We start from the raw sequence: 16,851 nt of genomic DNA on the forward strand, positions 1-16,851 counted from the left end.
GCAAGGTTGGAATTTTCAACCCCGATTTGTTTATGATGCAGGATCCCATGTACTCCAGGCTGTATTCAAATTCTCTTTGCAGCCCAGGTTGGCCTTGAATTCTTAATCATCCTGCCTCTACCTTCAGAATGCTGGAACTATGGGTGTGCTTGTGGGCTCCTTCTTTGACAAACATCGAGGGAGTGTGCATGTGACAGCAGTGAGAAAGACACATTAACATACACCTTTGAACTCAACAGAGCACTTGGTCATAACTGTATACACACAACAAGATAATGTCGGCCAGAGCACAGGTCACACTCTATGATCAGGATAACGGACCAGGCGTGGGTTCCAGCTTGGGGCCTGTATCCCACTACTACTCAACCCCACTCCTTCAGGACAGACGATTCTGCCCCTTTATCTAATGGACACTACCTTCTGAACATCCCCAGGAGCTCTTGCTCCCCTCAGAGTGCCTGTCTGTCAGGCTCTTATGTGAGTGGGGGTTGGGGGGAAGCTAGTCATGGCGGGAAAAGAAATGAAGAACATCCGTCATATATGGCACTGTACAGATTTGTCCTTCCAGAGAAAATTGCCCTGGGAACAGTTCTTCTCCCATGGAAGGGGCACCTGGGTATTTAGAGTATGGCAGAAGATAACTTGTGAAATTTTTCCCCCAAAATGTTTTTCATCCTCAGAATTTCCATCTGATTCTTTTCCATTCTGAGCTAAACATAGGCTAGTTTGACTGTATGCAGGGATGTAGGTTCTGGGCATTGCCCCTGTCCTTTAATACTCAGGAAAGGTGAGGTTTGCCTAAGCTACTTTACGGAAGGAATCTCTTGGAGGCTACCACATGCTTAGGAGTCAGAGGACACTCCAACGTGCCTTCTACCTGCCATAAGACCGGGAGGGTCTCTCTGTTCTTGTTCTCTGCTACATATGTCAGGGTAGCTGGGCCATGAGTTTCCCAGATTCTCCTATCACTGACTCTGTTCTCTTCTTAGGAGTAATCGTATTACAGGTGTATGCTATACATTCAGAATGTACATGGATGTTGAGAATACAGACTCAGATCCTTATGGATTCATGGCAAGTGCTTTTACCCACTCGGCCATCTCCTCTGCCCAGGAATGAATATCTTTTGTTTGTCACCTGATCCTTGGATATTCTTGGTGTGGTGTGTGAACCACGTATATCCATTCTCTTGGTTTCTTCTCTAGTGGCTTCTCCTTTAGGAAGGAAGTTAATCTGCGATTCTCTGCGATTCTCAGTGAGATGTGACGACCCTGAAACACAGACACTTGCTAGTTAGCTCCTTGTGAGACACCACCGGAGCCGTAGAACCTCCCTTCAGGCTGTTGTACATACAGGGAAGTCCCCAAACCCTACTGTTAGGTCCAAGGACCCTTGGTTCCAGCCATCACATTCAACAGTGTGCCCTGAGTGCCTGAGCCACTGTGGTGGCTGGATCCACGATAGGATTCTCACTTCAGAAGTTAAGTCCTGTGGAGGACATTCTAACAGGCAGAATTCTAAAAATCAGGCTTATAATACAATTCTAAATACATTTACTTTTATTCACGTGTATATATTTTGTATGTACACACATGACGGCTGCCTGGAGAGTAACAGAAGTCAGCTTTGACTCCTGTAGGGCTAGAGTTATGAGAAGTTAGGCGCCATCCAGGGGAGTGCTAGGAAACAAACTCTAGTCCTTTGCAAGGTCAGTGAGGACTCCTAACAGCTAAGGCATCTCTCTGACACCCACCAAATGCAGTTTAGAAAGGCAAGAAAATATATCGCTTTGCTGTTTGTTTCTTATTGGGCCTCTCATATCCCCAGTCTAACCCCTACTCACTCTGTAGCCCCAGATGAGTTGGACGTGTGATCCCCTGCCTCTGCCTCCTGACTTCCTTGTGGGTATGTACCTACACGCTTGGTTTATGCAGTGCTGAGGATCAACCTCAGGGCCTTGTGCTTGCTGGGTAAGCACTCTACCAACCAAGCTTCAGCCCAAATTCTGAATCTTTTTTTTTTTTTAATTTACAAGGTAACACAAAATTAAGCAACAACCTGGAAGTCTTAGGTGGTTGGTTTCTAGCCACGTACAAAGCCAGACGTGGGCGCAGGCCAACAGCCAGTGTCAGGAAATGCTCCAGATCCGCATGAAGGGAAGACTGGACTACACAGCCTTGGCTCCTCAGGGTTCCTCAGGTCCTGCCAAGCCCTCTCCCAGACAGCAGCTTGGAGCCTCATCAGCAAAGCAGATGGAACCTCGGGGCTTCTTGTTTCGGAGTCTGAGGATTGCAAGCTGTTAGGATGTGTGGGCTTTGAAAATGCCACCCTGCAGGGGACCTGCATTCTGCCGCTCAGGCTTTGCCATGGCGCACATGTGTGCTTCTCCATTCCTCTCACATCCTCTTGGTTGTGCGTGTCTCTGGGACTGTTCCTGCAACCACAACAGAGGCCCTATCTAGCACGTGTCTGGGCACGGATTGGCTTCACTGCATGAGTGTGCCTTGCAGAGTCCTCAGTCCTGCCCTGTTCTGGTCCCAGCTCTTTTCTTAGTCGTGAGCTTTCTTCTCAAGAGGCTGTTACAACTGGTACATCATAACCTAAGGACCAGCCTGCCAGTGTCACTGAATAAGTACATCAAGGCTAGGACTGTTAGCTCTGTCACCACAAACCCTCATCCTCTGTAGAGACCTTATATCTTTCTTAAATGATATGCATAGGTAGAGGACTCTGGAGCATGTGGGACAGACGCTAATGGTCTTTTCATTAGGATACTTCAAGGTGGTGGTGACAGCAGTGCTTCTCTTAGGAAAAACACGGAAAATCTCCTGAAGGAAAAAAGTAAAGGAAAAGATTAATAGAATCCCCCCACCCCTATCCCTTTTTTCCTGAGAAAAGAAAAGATGAAGGGAATTCAGTCACCAGAAATCTATTTGAGGGGTTTTAGGGGTAGCCTAGTTGGTGGGATGCTTGTCTGAAATGCACAAGGCCCTGAGTTACATAGCAAGCATCATATGCACTGTGCGTGGCTTTGCACTTCTGTAAACCCAGCGCCTAGGATGTAGAGGTGGGAAGATCAGAAGTTCAAGGCTCTCCTGTACTCCACAGCAGATCTGAGGCCAGCCTGCCTCAAACCTTGATAGCAAAGAGCTGCTGGCCCTCCAGATTTTTGCTGACAGCACCAAAGCACACATTGCTGCAAGAGCAGTTTCCTGAGGACCATCACACATCAGCACTGGTGAAGAAGCCAGTTCTGCATAGCCCTGTGTGGTTCCCTTACACCCTCGCACCCAGGAAGAAAATACATGTGAGGTGAACAGCTAAGATCTGCCGCTTCATGGACCTTTGTATGTGCTGCAGACCTTAGAAGTAAATGACGTGGTGATTGTTTTTGTTTGTTTGTTTGTTTTTTTTAAAGAAAGGCTAAAATTAAGAATTCCAAATTTTGTAAACAAATACTAATTCTCAGCAGTTGAAAACCACATCTGACTTTGTAAAAATATTTGCAGTGTTTTGGGATCCAATTTCAGATTGAGGTCCTCCTCCTCCCCTCTCCTCCTTTCCCTCTTCTCCGTCCTCCCCTTCCTCTCACTCCTCTTTCCCTCCCTCCTCTTCCTTCTCTTCCTCCTCCTTCTCTTCCTCCTAACACGTGAGAACTCTTGGGAAATCAGTTTACTTAATTACTTTAAAAAGAGAATATCAGTCTTAACTGTGAAGAACTAAACACAGAGACTAGCCCCGGCCTTGCATCAGGTTTTTGCTCACAAGGGAGCCACCCTCTGGTGCACCCTTCTTCTCCATTTACTTCGTGGGGCATGGAGTTGCACACAGGTATGGCCTCCAGAGGTCAGAGGCTGGCTAACACTGTCTCTTCTCCATCTTATTTTGCTAGGACAGGTTTCTCATTCAGCCCGGAGCTCGCCATTTAAGTTAGGCTGGCTGGCCGGTAAGTCTAAGGATTTCCCTGTCTCTACCTAGCTCACAGTGTGAAGATCACAGGCATGTACCACACGCGCCTAGCGTTTTACGTGGGTTCTGGAGATCCACACCTAGGTTCTTATGCTTGGGCAGCAAGCACATAACTGACCGAACCATCTCACAGCTTTACAGTCCCCATATTTCTCCCTAGACAAGCACATGTGCAGCCCATCAGGAGAGCCTGTCTTTCCTCGTTAAATTATCAATATATTCCCTCCCCCTGCTATACTCCTCTGCCATGGTATCTTGGTATTGGTCTTGCTGTGTTTTAGCTTGGTGGCTCGTCCTTCTGTAGAGCCAGCCTCTTTCATTGATTGTGGCATCAGGGACTGCTGTAGAAACCCAGCCCTGGAAACTTAAAACTCCGCAGACACGCACGGAGCAGACCTCTGCTTTTCCTAAAGGCTCCCTTCTTCTCCCCAACCTGAATTTTTCATGCAGTAATTAAAATTTGTAGGTCAAGCGTCCCAGGGCACCTCTTGCTAATATGGGAAGGCGGTGATCAGATTCGTTTGTGCAGCTCTTCCCAGCGCTGAGACTTAAAGGATGAAGGGTGACATTTTCCCCCATTTTGTAAATTAATACCATTGATCTGCCTAACAAGAACAAAGTTAGGCTTCAAAATACCAAATGATAAAGAGATTAAGACTTTAAATGGCTTTCCAAAAGGCAACCTCTATTGTAAGGCTGCAAGCAGACTATTGAACTTTCAATTAGAATTTCTAATAGGCTATTGACTTAAATGGATAAAATGTTGCAAGTGATAGCTTTCAAGATGACAAGAGATTGCTTCTTACATTCTAGGATATTACTCTTATGGAGGGCTACTGTTCTGAGAGGAGAATGATAACACACTGGCTTCTCTCTGCAGAGCACCTCCTCCATCTCGGTTGCAATTTCCTCAAAAGGTGAATAAATGCATTTCAAAAACTTGAGTTTTGGAAACATTTTGTGTGTTTGATTAACACAGGCTCCATGCAATTTTGTGTCATGTCCATTAATGGGCAGTCTCTTTTTATTTTATTTTAATGTTTGAAAATCACACTCTGTGTGCGTGTGTGTGTGTATGTGTGTCTATACACATGTACTTGTGTAGAGGTTAGAGGAAAGCTTGTAGGAATTGACTCCTACCTTCCACCATGTGGGTTCCAGGGATTAAAACTCAGGTCATCGGTTTTGATGACCTTACCTGCTAGGCTATCTCATCAGCTCCACTCTAGCAGGATCTATGTGTATATGAGTTGTACGTGTGTACATCTGTATGTTCATGCATGCAGGTGCTTGTGTGTGTGCATGTTATCACTCCTCAGGTATGTATGTGCATGTGGAGGTCAGAGGTCAACCTCTCGTGTCCTCCATGGTCGAATGCTTGTATGACAGACACTTTAGTGACTAAGCACTGATTTCCCCAGCCCTCGATTGTACTTTCTCCCTCTGTCTTAGGACTGAACCCTGGGCCTCGAGCATGCTAAGCATATGCACTCTGACCAAACTACACTCCCATGCCCCTGTTCTGCTTTTATGAGATGAGCTCAGGAGTTCTATCCACACGTCCCTGTGCTTCTTCACATGGGACCTCAGCCTCACCCTGGCTGATGGAGTCCCGAGTGTCACTTCCGGATTCCTGGCTCCCTGCCTCTGCTGACTACTCTTTGAGAAGCTGTGACTGTCCTCCGTAGAGGTCCTTTGGAAGAGTGTGGCCCAGTGTAGGCCTTGTTATGAAACACTTGCTCTAATACATTTTCAAATACTAATTTTTCAAAGACCAGCCACCTCTTCTAGGATAAAGGGTTAATATTATGCTTATGTTACAGTGCATTAAAAACTCTAATTAAAACAGCATTACATTCCCATCTGCCAATCTCCAGTAATCTTCTTTAATTGCAGTAATTAAACTATATTTACATGTTCAGAATACTTGTAATTTAGCAAATTGCACTCTCTGCTCTACATTTAATCAAACAACCAGTTCCAGTATATTTAGTGTGGAAAGAAGTAATTTCAATGTTTTGATTACTATAGCAGATTTGACAGAGTAAGTGCCCCTCTAGTAGAGGCCTTGAAAGGGAAGGCAAACATGAGATACAGTCATGGATTTGATTGTCGTTCGAATGCCTAATTGCATGTTGGAGGATTAACTATTAAAGGCTATCATGGCTGTGCTTGATATTTAGACACAAGTGATATTACAGCCAGAAAAAATGCCGTCTCTCGGGGAAATTCGTGATAGGCAAGGTTTTCTCTCGAAAGGTTGTAAGGTCATTGTGAAATCTTTGTCTGTCTTCTTTCCTGTAAGCCTAAGGACCATTTTATTAGAGTTTGAAAAGACTCAGCAGGCACCCAAGCGGTAACTCCTACCGAGGAGACTCCCTGCCTTTTAAGTTAACTGTGGAGACCAGCAATCAGCTGTAGAGAGGGTGGGGTCTTCAGGGAAATCATGAGAGTCCAGAAGGCCGAAGAAAACATGCTTAGAATTGTGGATAGTACCTGAAGAGGAGATTTTAAAAGGGGGCGGGGCAGGAAGGTTACTTTTGGGTGAGAGCTTAGAATTGCCTTTGGGTCAGCATCAGTGCATGTCAGCATAGGCAAGAGTCAGAATTCATGAGGGTAAGCATAGGCTCAGGTGAGCCGTGGGGAGGGTGGAGATGAGCATCTGTGATGGTTAGCATCACTGAAGGTAGTCATAGGTGCAGGTGAGCATAGGTGAGGGTCAGCATAGGTGCAGGTGAGCATCACTGAAGGTCAGCATAGGTGCAGGTGAGCATCGGTGAGGGTCAAGCCTAGGTGCAGGTGAGCATCGGTGAGGGTCAAGCCTAGGTGCAGGTGAGCATAGGTGAGGGTCAGCATAGGTGCAGGTGAGCATAGGTGAGGGTCAGCATAGGTGCAGGTGAGCATCACTGAAGGTCAGCATAGGTGCAGGTGAGCATAGGTGAGGGTCAGCATAGGTGCAGGTGAGCATCACTGAAGGTCAGCATAGGTGCAGGTGAGCATCGGTGAGGGTCAGCATAGGTGCAGGTGAGCATCAGTGAGGGTCAGCATAGTTACAGGTTAGCATAGGTGCAGGTGAGCATCCGTGAGGGACATCATCAATGCATGTCAGCAGAAGCCCAGGTAAGCATCTGTGACGGTCAGAAGCATGCAGTGCAGAGGCAGTGGAAGCCGTAGTATTCAACTGACACTATTTTGTCTTCTGCCCGAGATCCCAAGGCTTGCCGTGTAATATTCCTGTCCCATACCTTCCAGTTAAGGTATGATATAAGTCAGTGATGAACAGCAGAGAAAATATCCATGATGTCGCTCAAAGGTGATGAGTCTGTTCTCTGGGTCTTCTGATGTGTCTGGTTTGGGTCTGGGCTGTGTATTCTCACTATTCCCAGTGCCCACAGTTTTAAAAAGCCAGGAAGCATGTTGGGTACCGCTAGCTGTGGGGACCAACACAGCGGGATCCTGGGACTTTCTGAGCGGCCCATTATCCTTGATTTGTTAGTGAGCTTCAGACCAGTGGGAGACCCTGTCTCAGAAACAAGGTCTGCAGCACGTGAGAAGGACACTGGTGGCCGTCCTCTAAGCCTCCCCATGCATACATGTGCTCCCATCCAAACACAGACACACACACACACACACACACACACACACACACACACACACACACACACACACTTTAAGAGCAAAACTTCAAGTGACATTTTCTCTTCCAGGAGCTACTTCCTAATTCTACACTGTATTTCTTAGAAGAGGTTTCTCTCTCTTGGTTCCTAGGTGAAATATTATATCAACTAGAATTACACATTAACGAAAATGAAATGGTTTGTCTCATTCCTGTTGAAGACCGGTCCTAAGCTTTGCTTCTTGACCGGGTGCAAAGAGCAAAGTTACTCAGTTAAAAAGATATATAGACTTAGAATCTAAGCCTTTCTCGATGGTCCAGCTAGTGACTGGCTATACTATAGAGTAACGTGCCCTAGTATTTCACATCACGTTGACAGAGACTGAGTAAAGTGGATAGGATCTTGGATTTTGTTGTCTGTGAAGGGGTCAAGGTTAAAATCTTTGGCATAAAATAAATACCGGATCCATCTTAAAAAGAAGAAAAAGACTCGCTTTCCCCCATTGATACTCTGCTTGCAAAGAGAGCCTGATTAATTCATGTTGGCCGCCTATAAAATATAAATACTGGGTCAAATTAAGTCTGCTAAAGTGAAGTTCAAAGCCACTCATTGCTGGCACACTACACAAATGAGGCCTGAGGGTCCCAGAGATGCTCTGAAGGGGAGGAAGGAGCAAGCCAGGGTGGAATTCTGTCTGCCGTTTAATCTTTAAACCCACTGGTGCCCCATCTCTGTAATGGGGATAACAGAGCACACGTTAACTGTTGAGCTGACTTCTTATCTGTCTTGGAAAAACATGCGCATGCGTGCCGATGTGTGTGCACACACGTGTAGTACAAAAATCTGTGGACCTTAGGGATGAAATTAACTTGACCACAAAAGCCACTCAAAGTCTCGGCTCTAGAGCTTCGGACAGAAATACACATAAGAATGAGTCAGACCTAGAGAGAGGAATCTGTAGACTTCCCCCCCAATACTTAATTTTAGATGCATGGCTTATTGTCCTTTTTCACGAACATTTTCTTTGTGAAACTATGAACAAAAGGTGTCACAGATAAGTTTGACTTTCACTGCTTATTTCACACTTTCTTCTTAGAAGTGCTAATGAACAACAACAAAAATAACAATATCTGGTAGTAATAAGTGTAAAACCTCAAATATGCCCTAATCCAAAAAAATAATAATAATAATAATGCCATGTTCTGGGTCACTAAGAGTACACTTTCTGGAATGCACCATAGAGCATTTACATCGCCCCTTCCCAGGGAATGCAGAAGAGAGGCTATTTGCATTCTGTTTCTGCCATTGTTTTGTTTTGTTTTTCCCCCTCTGTAGGGCAGAGTCTTAGGATCTCGTTCAGGTTGGCATTGAAACTGGTATATAGCGAAGGGCTTTAATGGTGAACTCCTAATCCTGCTGCCTCCGCCTCCCTGAGTGCTGGTGTCAGAGTGGTGTGCCCTCAGTGTCCCTTGGGAGAAAGCCAGCCCATTGTGCGTGCAGGGCTAGCACTCTGCCCACTGAGGCACGCTCCCACGGGAGTCTCTCCTTGATCCTTGCTGGAAATGCAGGAGTCATCGTCAGCGTCCTGAGTACATTCTAATATGTAACTCCTTAACTTCTAGATCTTTCTGCCTCAACTTAGAGGACCTGGGGGTGTCGGCCCAAGACCCTAGCATTTAACTCCACCAACAGAAGTTTGCCGTTTACAGTTAGGCGCATTCACACATTATTTCCCAGCCTCGGGAAGGAACTCCGTTCTGCCAAAAGCGCTGTACCTCCCTCCGGGAAAGGTTTCAACTTCTTTCCCGTCAGTTAGGAGAAGGTGTTTTGAGATAAACACACGTTCCCTATGTATTGTCTCTCAAATGCCAAGGCGGGGGCTGGAGACAGTTCAGTGGGTAAAGTCTTTGCCATGCAAGCCTAAGTGCCTGACGTTAGGAAAGGCTGACCCATCTTTGTGCTCTAACCTTACATCTGCATTGCACACCTACCCACGCATAGGGTCACATTGTGTGCACAGATACATGTATCATGTACAGAAAAATAAAGGGAAATAAAGTAAACTTTGCGAAACTGTCTAGGTAGCATGAGTGTGTATATATATGTATATATATATGTGTGTGTATATGTAAATATATGTGTATATTATATGTGTGTATATGCATACATATATGGAACTCAGATTGTCCTCTGAACCAGTCTTGCTTTTTCACAAAAACTTATTGACAGTCTTCACAATGATGAGAAGTCTGATTTTTTTCCTCCAAGTGTTCACTTACACAGTGCGGTATACATCAGATAACAACTTCATTTTCTAATTAGGGTGTTGGATATGTTAGGTCTTCATGACCACTAATCCATCCTCTTCCAGCAAAGTACTTCTACCACAGCAGAGGCCTGAGTCTTTGTCAAGCGGTACCACTGCTCTCTACCAAACTCTTCCCCAAGTAACAGCACTACATGTGGAATTTCTCGTCCTATCTCATTAATGGGCCCCAGAATGAAAGCCACAAAGACATTGAGAAGTTTACAGTGAAGGAACAAAAGGAGGAGGGCAATATTTATTACCAGTTCATGGCAGTGCTAGTGAGAGGCCTTAGTGCTATCGTATTTATCCTCCTGCAGCAGTGTGGAGTCGTGGATAGATCTGCTGGGAGCTACAGGCCGCGTAGATATTTCATCGTAATGCACCTCCGTTATTTAATGCCCAGCCTGATTCCTAGAATTCAACATGGTGACAGCTTCCTCAGTCGGGTAATGGGGAGGTGGGGGCGGTGTAGTCCTTTACAACCTGAGAAGTTAGCATTAAGATAGTCAGGGCCCAGCTCTCATTAGCCGAACGGTAGAATTTTTCTAATTAGTTCTTTCTCCAGCAATTAGCAAGGAACGGTCTAATCACTTCATGTGAAACCAATCTCGGGCGCTCGGAAAGAATGCCCTTGGCTGCTGCTTCAGATTGCAGTTCTTAGGATTTTTTTTTCCCCCATGCCTCCAAGAATGGCATCTATGGCACATGCTTATGTTACACGTGAGCAGGATGCACAGGGACAAGGCTTGCCGACTCCTGGTGTGGGAATAGCTGGCCAGTGTGATTATAAGAAAGCCGTTATCAGAGCCCCGCGTTAACTGGTGAATCTCTTTGCTTTGATACCTTCCATGGTGAACTGGGGATGGGAAGTGCAGCAGCCACGCACAGTGTAGCCCGACAGACACTCCCCAGGGAAGAGGATATAATGCATGTTAACTTCAAAATGGATTTGAGGCCTGGGGCTGTGCGCTTGGTTTTCCAGCCTCTAGGTCCCTGATATCCTCCTCCCACGCACATTTGTACCCCCTAATCTATGCATGCAGGGCCCCTTCTCTCTCCCGAACTCCCCTTCTCTCACACTTCTCTTTCTGCCTCAGCCACACAATGTTCATTTCAGAGGTGGTCTCAGATTTTTGCTGCCCAACTGTTACTCCCTGTTCTTCAGTGAATGGACTGTGGGCATCTACGTTAGCGGTGTTCACTGTAAGCCTGGTGTCCTTCAACACACCAGCTGTGTCCTCCTCTGTGAGAGAAGCCTGTTGTATACAGGAAGATGGATGGAAAAATGTAGAGTGTGTGTACCTCTGTATGTATGTACATGTTCACATGCGCTTGCATATATGTGTGTGCATATGCATGTGTGTGCATACGTGCATATGTGCATACGTGTGTGTATGTGTGTTTGTGTGTGTGTTTTGCAGGTATCTTCACTCTCTGAGCTGAAGGGACAAAGGACTTGCATGTTCTATTACTATATTCCCATCTACTCAGCAGAATGTCCTAGAAGAACGTTACTGCAATTGTTAGTCAGAGCTGGGGTCCTGGCTGTCTTCTGACAAGCCAGCTTTGGCTGTCCATCTTTAATGGTCCCATTAGAAACAAAATGGCGACAAGCAGAAAGGGGAGATGTATTCAATCTGAGCACATTGGGAAGAGGAACAAAAAAGATTCTGTGACACCCCCAAACCTATCTTTCGGGTACTGGCATGAATTTTGGGTTCCCATCGAGAATAAGAGGTATATGTGAGATATTATGCTCGCTTTGCCAAGGGGGTGATGTGCTCATCACTGACCCACCATTGTCTCTGCTCCCCTCTCCTGTGCAGTGGTCTGACAAGGTGTCAGACTGTGTGAAGTCTCTTCCTGGGAGACAAGTGTCTTCTCTGGATGCATCAGGCTTCAGTCTTGTCCTTTCTTCCTTGGGGAATTCCAGTTCCTTGGCGGCTGTCTCAGTAGTCTGACAGGCAAAGGGAGAAAGACATGTGCATCTCTTGAAGGACGTCTTCACTCCTGGCAAGACAGTCACAGTGAAGAACGTACTGTATCTGCATCACTTAATCCATTGGTTACACATGGCCACGGAGAAACTTTGCGACCCTGAGGAACTGAACCTTTCTATTTCTGTCCATTTTATTTAGTTGAAGCTTAGGTTAGACCCGCGTTGCTCGTGACTGTCGTATTGGACATGGAGTGTCGGTTTTCTTGTGATCCCTCACCCCAGCTGTGTAACTCCCGTACCCATCATTCTTTGTTCTCCCTCAAACGTGTCTTTGTGCCCTATGGAAGTCAGCCCGATTTTATACTGTTCACACATCAAGTGTATTCCAGCAAGCTAATGCTTTATTATAAAGGTGGGACTGAGAAGTCAGGAAGTGTCTCAGTAGATAAAGCACTTGCCCTGCCAGCTTGAGGAACAGAGTTCAGACAACCAGCACCCACGTGAGTCCAGTGGCCTGCCTGTAACCCCATCACTTAAGAGATGAAGCTAAGGAATCCTTAGCACAGGCTGGCTAGCGAGCCGAGCTGAATCATTTGCCTCTGAATTCAAGGGAGAGACTCTGCCTCAGTCTGTACGGTGAAGAGGCACTGAGGAAGAGACTTGACATTGGGCCCAAATATACTCATCCATCCACGAGCACATCCATCCTCACACATTAGAGCATGCGTACAACAAACACACAAACACACACAAGTAAATAAAAGACACAGAAGACCCATATAATAATAAAAGAAAGAGAAGACCTTGGAATCTTCTTTCAAAGTAGTACTGATTTGTAATCCCCATGGTAGAGCAATGCTGCACAAGCCTCCAAACAGCCCAATGAAGTGTGTGTAAGTGCGCTCAGCAGACCCCCCATGATGTTTTAATTACAGTTAATTAAAGTAAACAGAAATGGAATATTTAATCATTTCCACCAATGATGTTTAACAAATGTTTTAACTTTGCTCATGGTCGTCAGTGGTGCTGTTGTAGAATCCTCTGGTTCAGGCTGAGCCAAAGGGTTCCCAGCATGCGTGTCACAGAGGCTCTAACCACATTTGCTATGTCGGAGGATCCTTTGTCTTTTTTTGCTGAGACCCTGGAATTACTCCTGGTTAAAGGAAACTGGGACAAACCTTGTGCTTGTGTATTCCTTAGAACGCATATTCATTTTCTCCGGAAAAGGCCTACTCTCCACTAGGAACTGTGAGAGAGGCTTTGAGAATGCACAGAAGGAAAGGCAGGGCTGGAGTTGCAGTTTTGCAGTAAGAGTTCTTCCTTGGTGTATTAGAGACAGGCTTCGGCTTCGGTCACTGGAACGGGAAAAAGAATAAATAAATAAAGGCCGCATTGTCTTTGAACCTTAGTTGGAACCTCAAGCCACTGATATATAAACAGTTAATGATAACCCCAGACAATAAGTGGTATATTCAAGGTGTATAGTGAATTCTACCAGCAAACCAGAAGGTTAATGCATTATATAATAGCATAAAAAATGTTCTTATGTAACCTTGTAAAACAAAAATTAATACATAAATCAAAATTTGAAAATACAAAGGCTTAACAAGATGTTTCTTTTGTTTTACACACACCCTCACATGCACACCTATACAGAGAGAGAGAGAGAGAGACAGAGACAGAGAGAGACAGAGACAGAGACAGAGAGACAGAGACAGAGACAGAGACAGGGATGGAGACACAGAGAGACAGACAGAGACAGAGACAAACAAAGACACAGAGAGAGGGGGGATGGAGAGAAAGTGACAGGGAAAAGGGAGAGAGAGAGACCAAATCTTAAGGGCTTTTTAAGGTTTGCTGGTCTAAAGAGAAGGTAGGTCATTTCATAACGATACATTATTAGTCATTAGGTCATCAGTCATCATGGAACAGCTAAGCTCCCATCCCTGAGCTTCTGAAATGGGGCTTGGCTAGTATGACCACTGGATCCATTTGGTCCTTTTTGGAGACACCTCACAGCCAGGATCAAGATGAAACAAGAAAGCTACCGAGGCCAAGAGTACAAGGAGGCACTCGCTCATCGTACAAGCTCAATGCTCATATTGAGAGGAGTCTGGGATTGAGTCTAAAAGTGTGCCTGAAATACCTCACTTGCCTTGTCTCCATCCTGACCGCCAAACACTACTTGGACTTATCTGTCTAAATGGATGTGCAACTTGTCCAGTTAGTACTATAGATAGGGCAGGGGAGAAAGTAATTTGACTTATACGCTACAGCCGGAAAGTGAGAGCCCAGGGTCTAACTGGGCTACAATTGAACTTTGAGCATCATTTTCTGTCCTGAGCTAGGGATTCCTGTCCTGTCCTCAAGGCCACAGCCCAGTCAAATCCAGTCCTGGCCTATCTGCCTAGACCCACACACTTGGCTTAGTTTTGAAAGAGTTTTGCAAAAAGTCTAGCTCGAAAGATGTGTCTGGACCCAACAGATGTGTCCTAGCAGTTGGTCTTCTGTGTTCGGAGGGAGAGCCACCATCTTTGGGGCTCTCTAAATTCAGTGACCTTATTTTAAGAGATGATCAACACAACACAGAACCTTTGGAGGATTAGGAGACATTTTAGAGAGTTGATGAAGAATAATCAAAGATGACATTTGGCTAACAGCATGTCCCTTACCCTACAAAACCATTTGTTTTGGAACAAAGTTTTCCCCACTCGACAAGTTTCAGATTACCAATACTGCTTAAAACTCCGTCCCATGTTTAAACCCTGGGATGTTTTCAGGTCTCTTGTCTTCATAGGCATCCAAGATTATATTTACCTGGGGAAACGTGAGATAGAAGACATCTTGTCTCTTGGCACTCCCTTCTGTGTTTTCTTACTGTGGTGTTGTTGCTATAACAGGCTGGTGGCGTTTTGCAGAGCCAGGCATGCTCGTCCTTTGATTTAGAGATGTTTGAAAACAGGAAGCATGTCACCGTTGGTGGACTCTCCTGAGCTTCCTGGGTCGTCATTGTGGAAAATGCATAGATCTGGAAAATGTATGACATTTGCAGAAGAGCCCGAAAAGTAACCTCAACTAGACTCAGCCAGCCCAGTACTCTGTCGAGAACCATGCACCCTAATGGGCGATTGCCTTTTAAGAGCCGTCTAATGCAGCTCTGTCCAGAGAGTCTTCTCGTGGTTCTTATGACAGTGCTCTGCCTCTGTGTCAGTGTCAGCCAGGCTGACATCCATTTTCTCTGCATTCCTCTGTCCAAAGGAATTGTGGGTTCATTCATATCAACGTGTAGGACACATTGGTAGTGAGTCCTATTTTCCGTGTGTTTATATGTGTGTGACCATGCTTTGACCTATATGGGGGCTGGGAGGGGGGGTAGGCAGAGGTCACATTCAGATGTCATTTTTTTTCTTTTTTCTTTTTTTCGGAGCTGAGGACTGAACCCAGGACTTTACACTTGCTAGGCAAGCGCTCTACCACAGAGCTAAATCCCGAACCCCTCAGATGTCATTCTTTAGGCACTCTCCACGTCTGTGTCTGAAACAGCATCTTTCTGAACTCTGGATTTTGTGAAGGAAGCTATTGAGTCTCCTGTCTCCTTCTCCTCAGGGCCAGGATTAAAAACACAAGCCACCCAACCAAGATTTTACATGGGTTCTGGGGATCAGAGTCAGACCCTCGGGCTTTCAAGGAAAGCTCTTTAACAACCGAGCCTCTCCCCAGTACATCCCTGACCTGGTGTATCCTGCTGGGTTAGTTTCATGCTTAGCCCTTTAGCTCCTGATTGATGTGGCAGCTCCCCGCCTGCTCTCAGTTCCTTTTCACAGGCATCCCATGAAGCTTCACCTAACTGAAGCCCTGTGTCCCTCTGAGTCACCTCCTTACCAAGCATTTGATATATGTGGCTTCTTCTTTGCAAATTTGATTACCTATGGTCAAAGATACAGAATCAAAAATTTAATAATAATAATAATAAATAACAAAAACAAACAAAAAGCTTGATGGTGGTGGCACATTCCTTTGATCCCAGCACACGGAAGTCAGAGGCAGGCGGATTTCTGAGTGAGTGAGGCCCTACCTAGTCTACAAAGTGAGTTCCAGGACAGAGAGGGCTACACTGATAAATGCTGTCTTGAAAAATGAAAAGAACATAACACACAAAATAAGAACAGTGAATAGGTTTAAAGTTATGTAATGTGTTGTATAATGTGATAAAGCTCTCACATAGAACTCGTCCCAGATACTCAGCTTATGAATCACCCTCGTTTCCAGATACCTCATGCTATTATCTGTGCGTATCTCTCACTCTCTACCTAAGCTTGGTCTCCACACCCCACTAGTCACCTAGCTGTTTTTGGTTATCAAGTAGGTAGTCCTGGAAGGCATCTCTTATAAGCTGTGCCAAGATGTCTATGGCTTTGACTTCACTTCATCCCACTGCATAAGCAGGTGTTGGGTGCCTTGGTACTGGAGTTTTTATGGTCATGGCCCTAGTAGCTCTAACGAGCTAGGCTTGCTGCCCATCCTCAGTCGGTCAGTTTAACAGACGTCATAGTGGAGACTAGAAGAAGGGAATTTTATTAGATATGGCTATGCGGGGAAGAAGGACAAAGAGTATAGTGGCCACCCGTAAGCCCACCTTTGATCTATGGTACGAAGTTTATGTTTAAATAGGCACCAGAGGTTTGCATAGATCAGTAGTCTTGGTCAAGGCTCAATCCCTCACACTCTTGTCCCACCCTTGTCTCAGCTCCAGTCTATCCTGCTAGGTAGCCTGACAAGTTGTCAGACTGAGTGAAAGCTACTTCCAGACAACTAGGCTTCTAGTTTCTTCTTTCTTCCAAGTCCTGGGGAAATCCAAGGAGACTATTATTTCATGGGTCCCCTTAGACCATCCTCATTCTTCCAGGGCCATTACAGAGTTGAACCATCACAAGATAAAGAAATAGAGTGCTGTGAGGGAAGTGGACATGAAAGGGCCAGAGAGACAAAAAAACAGAACAGTACCACAAAAACATAGG

Source organism: Rattus rattus, chromosome 16, assembly GCF_011064425.1.
Source record: "Rattus rattus isolate New Zealand chromosome 16, Rrattus_CSIRO_v1, whole genome shotgun sequence".
Classification (NCBI taxonomy): Eukaryota; Metazoa; Chordata; class Mammalia; order Rodentia; family Muridae; genus Rattus; species Rattus rattus.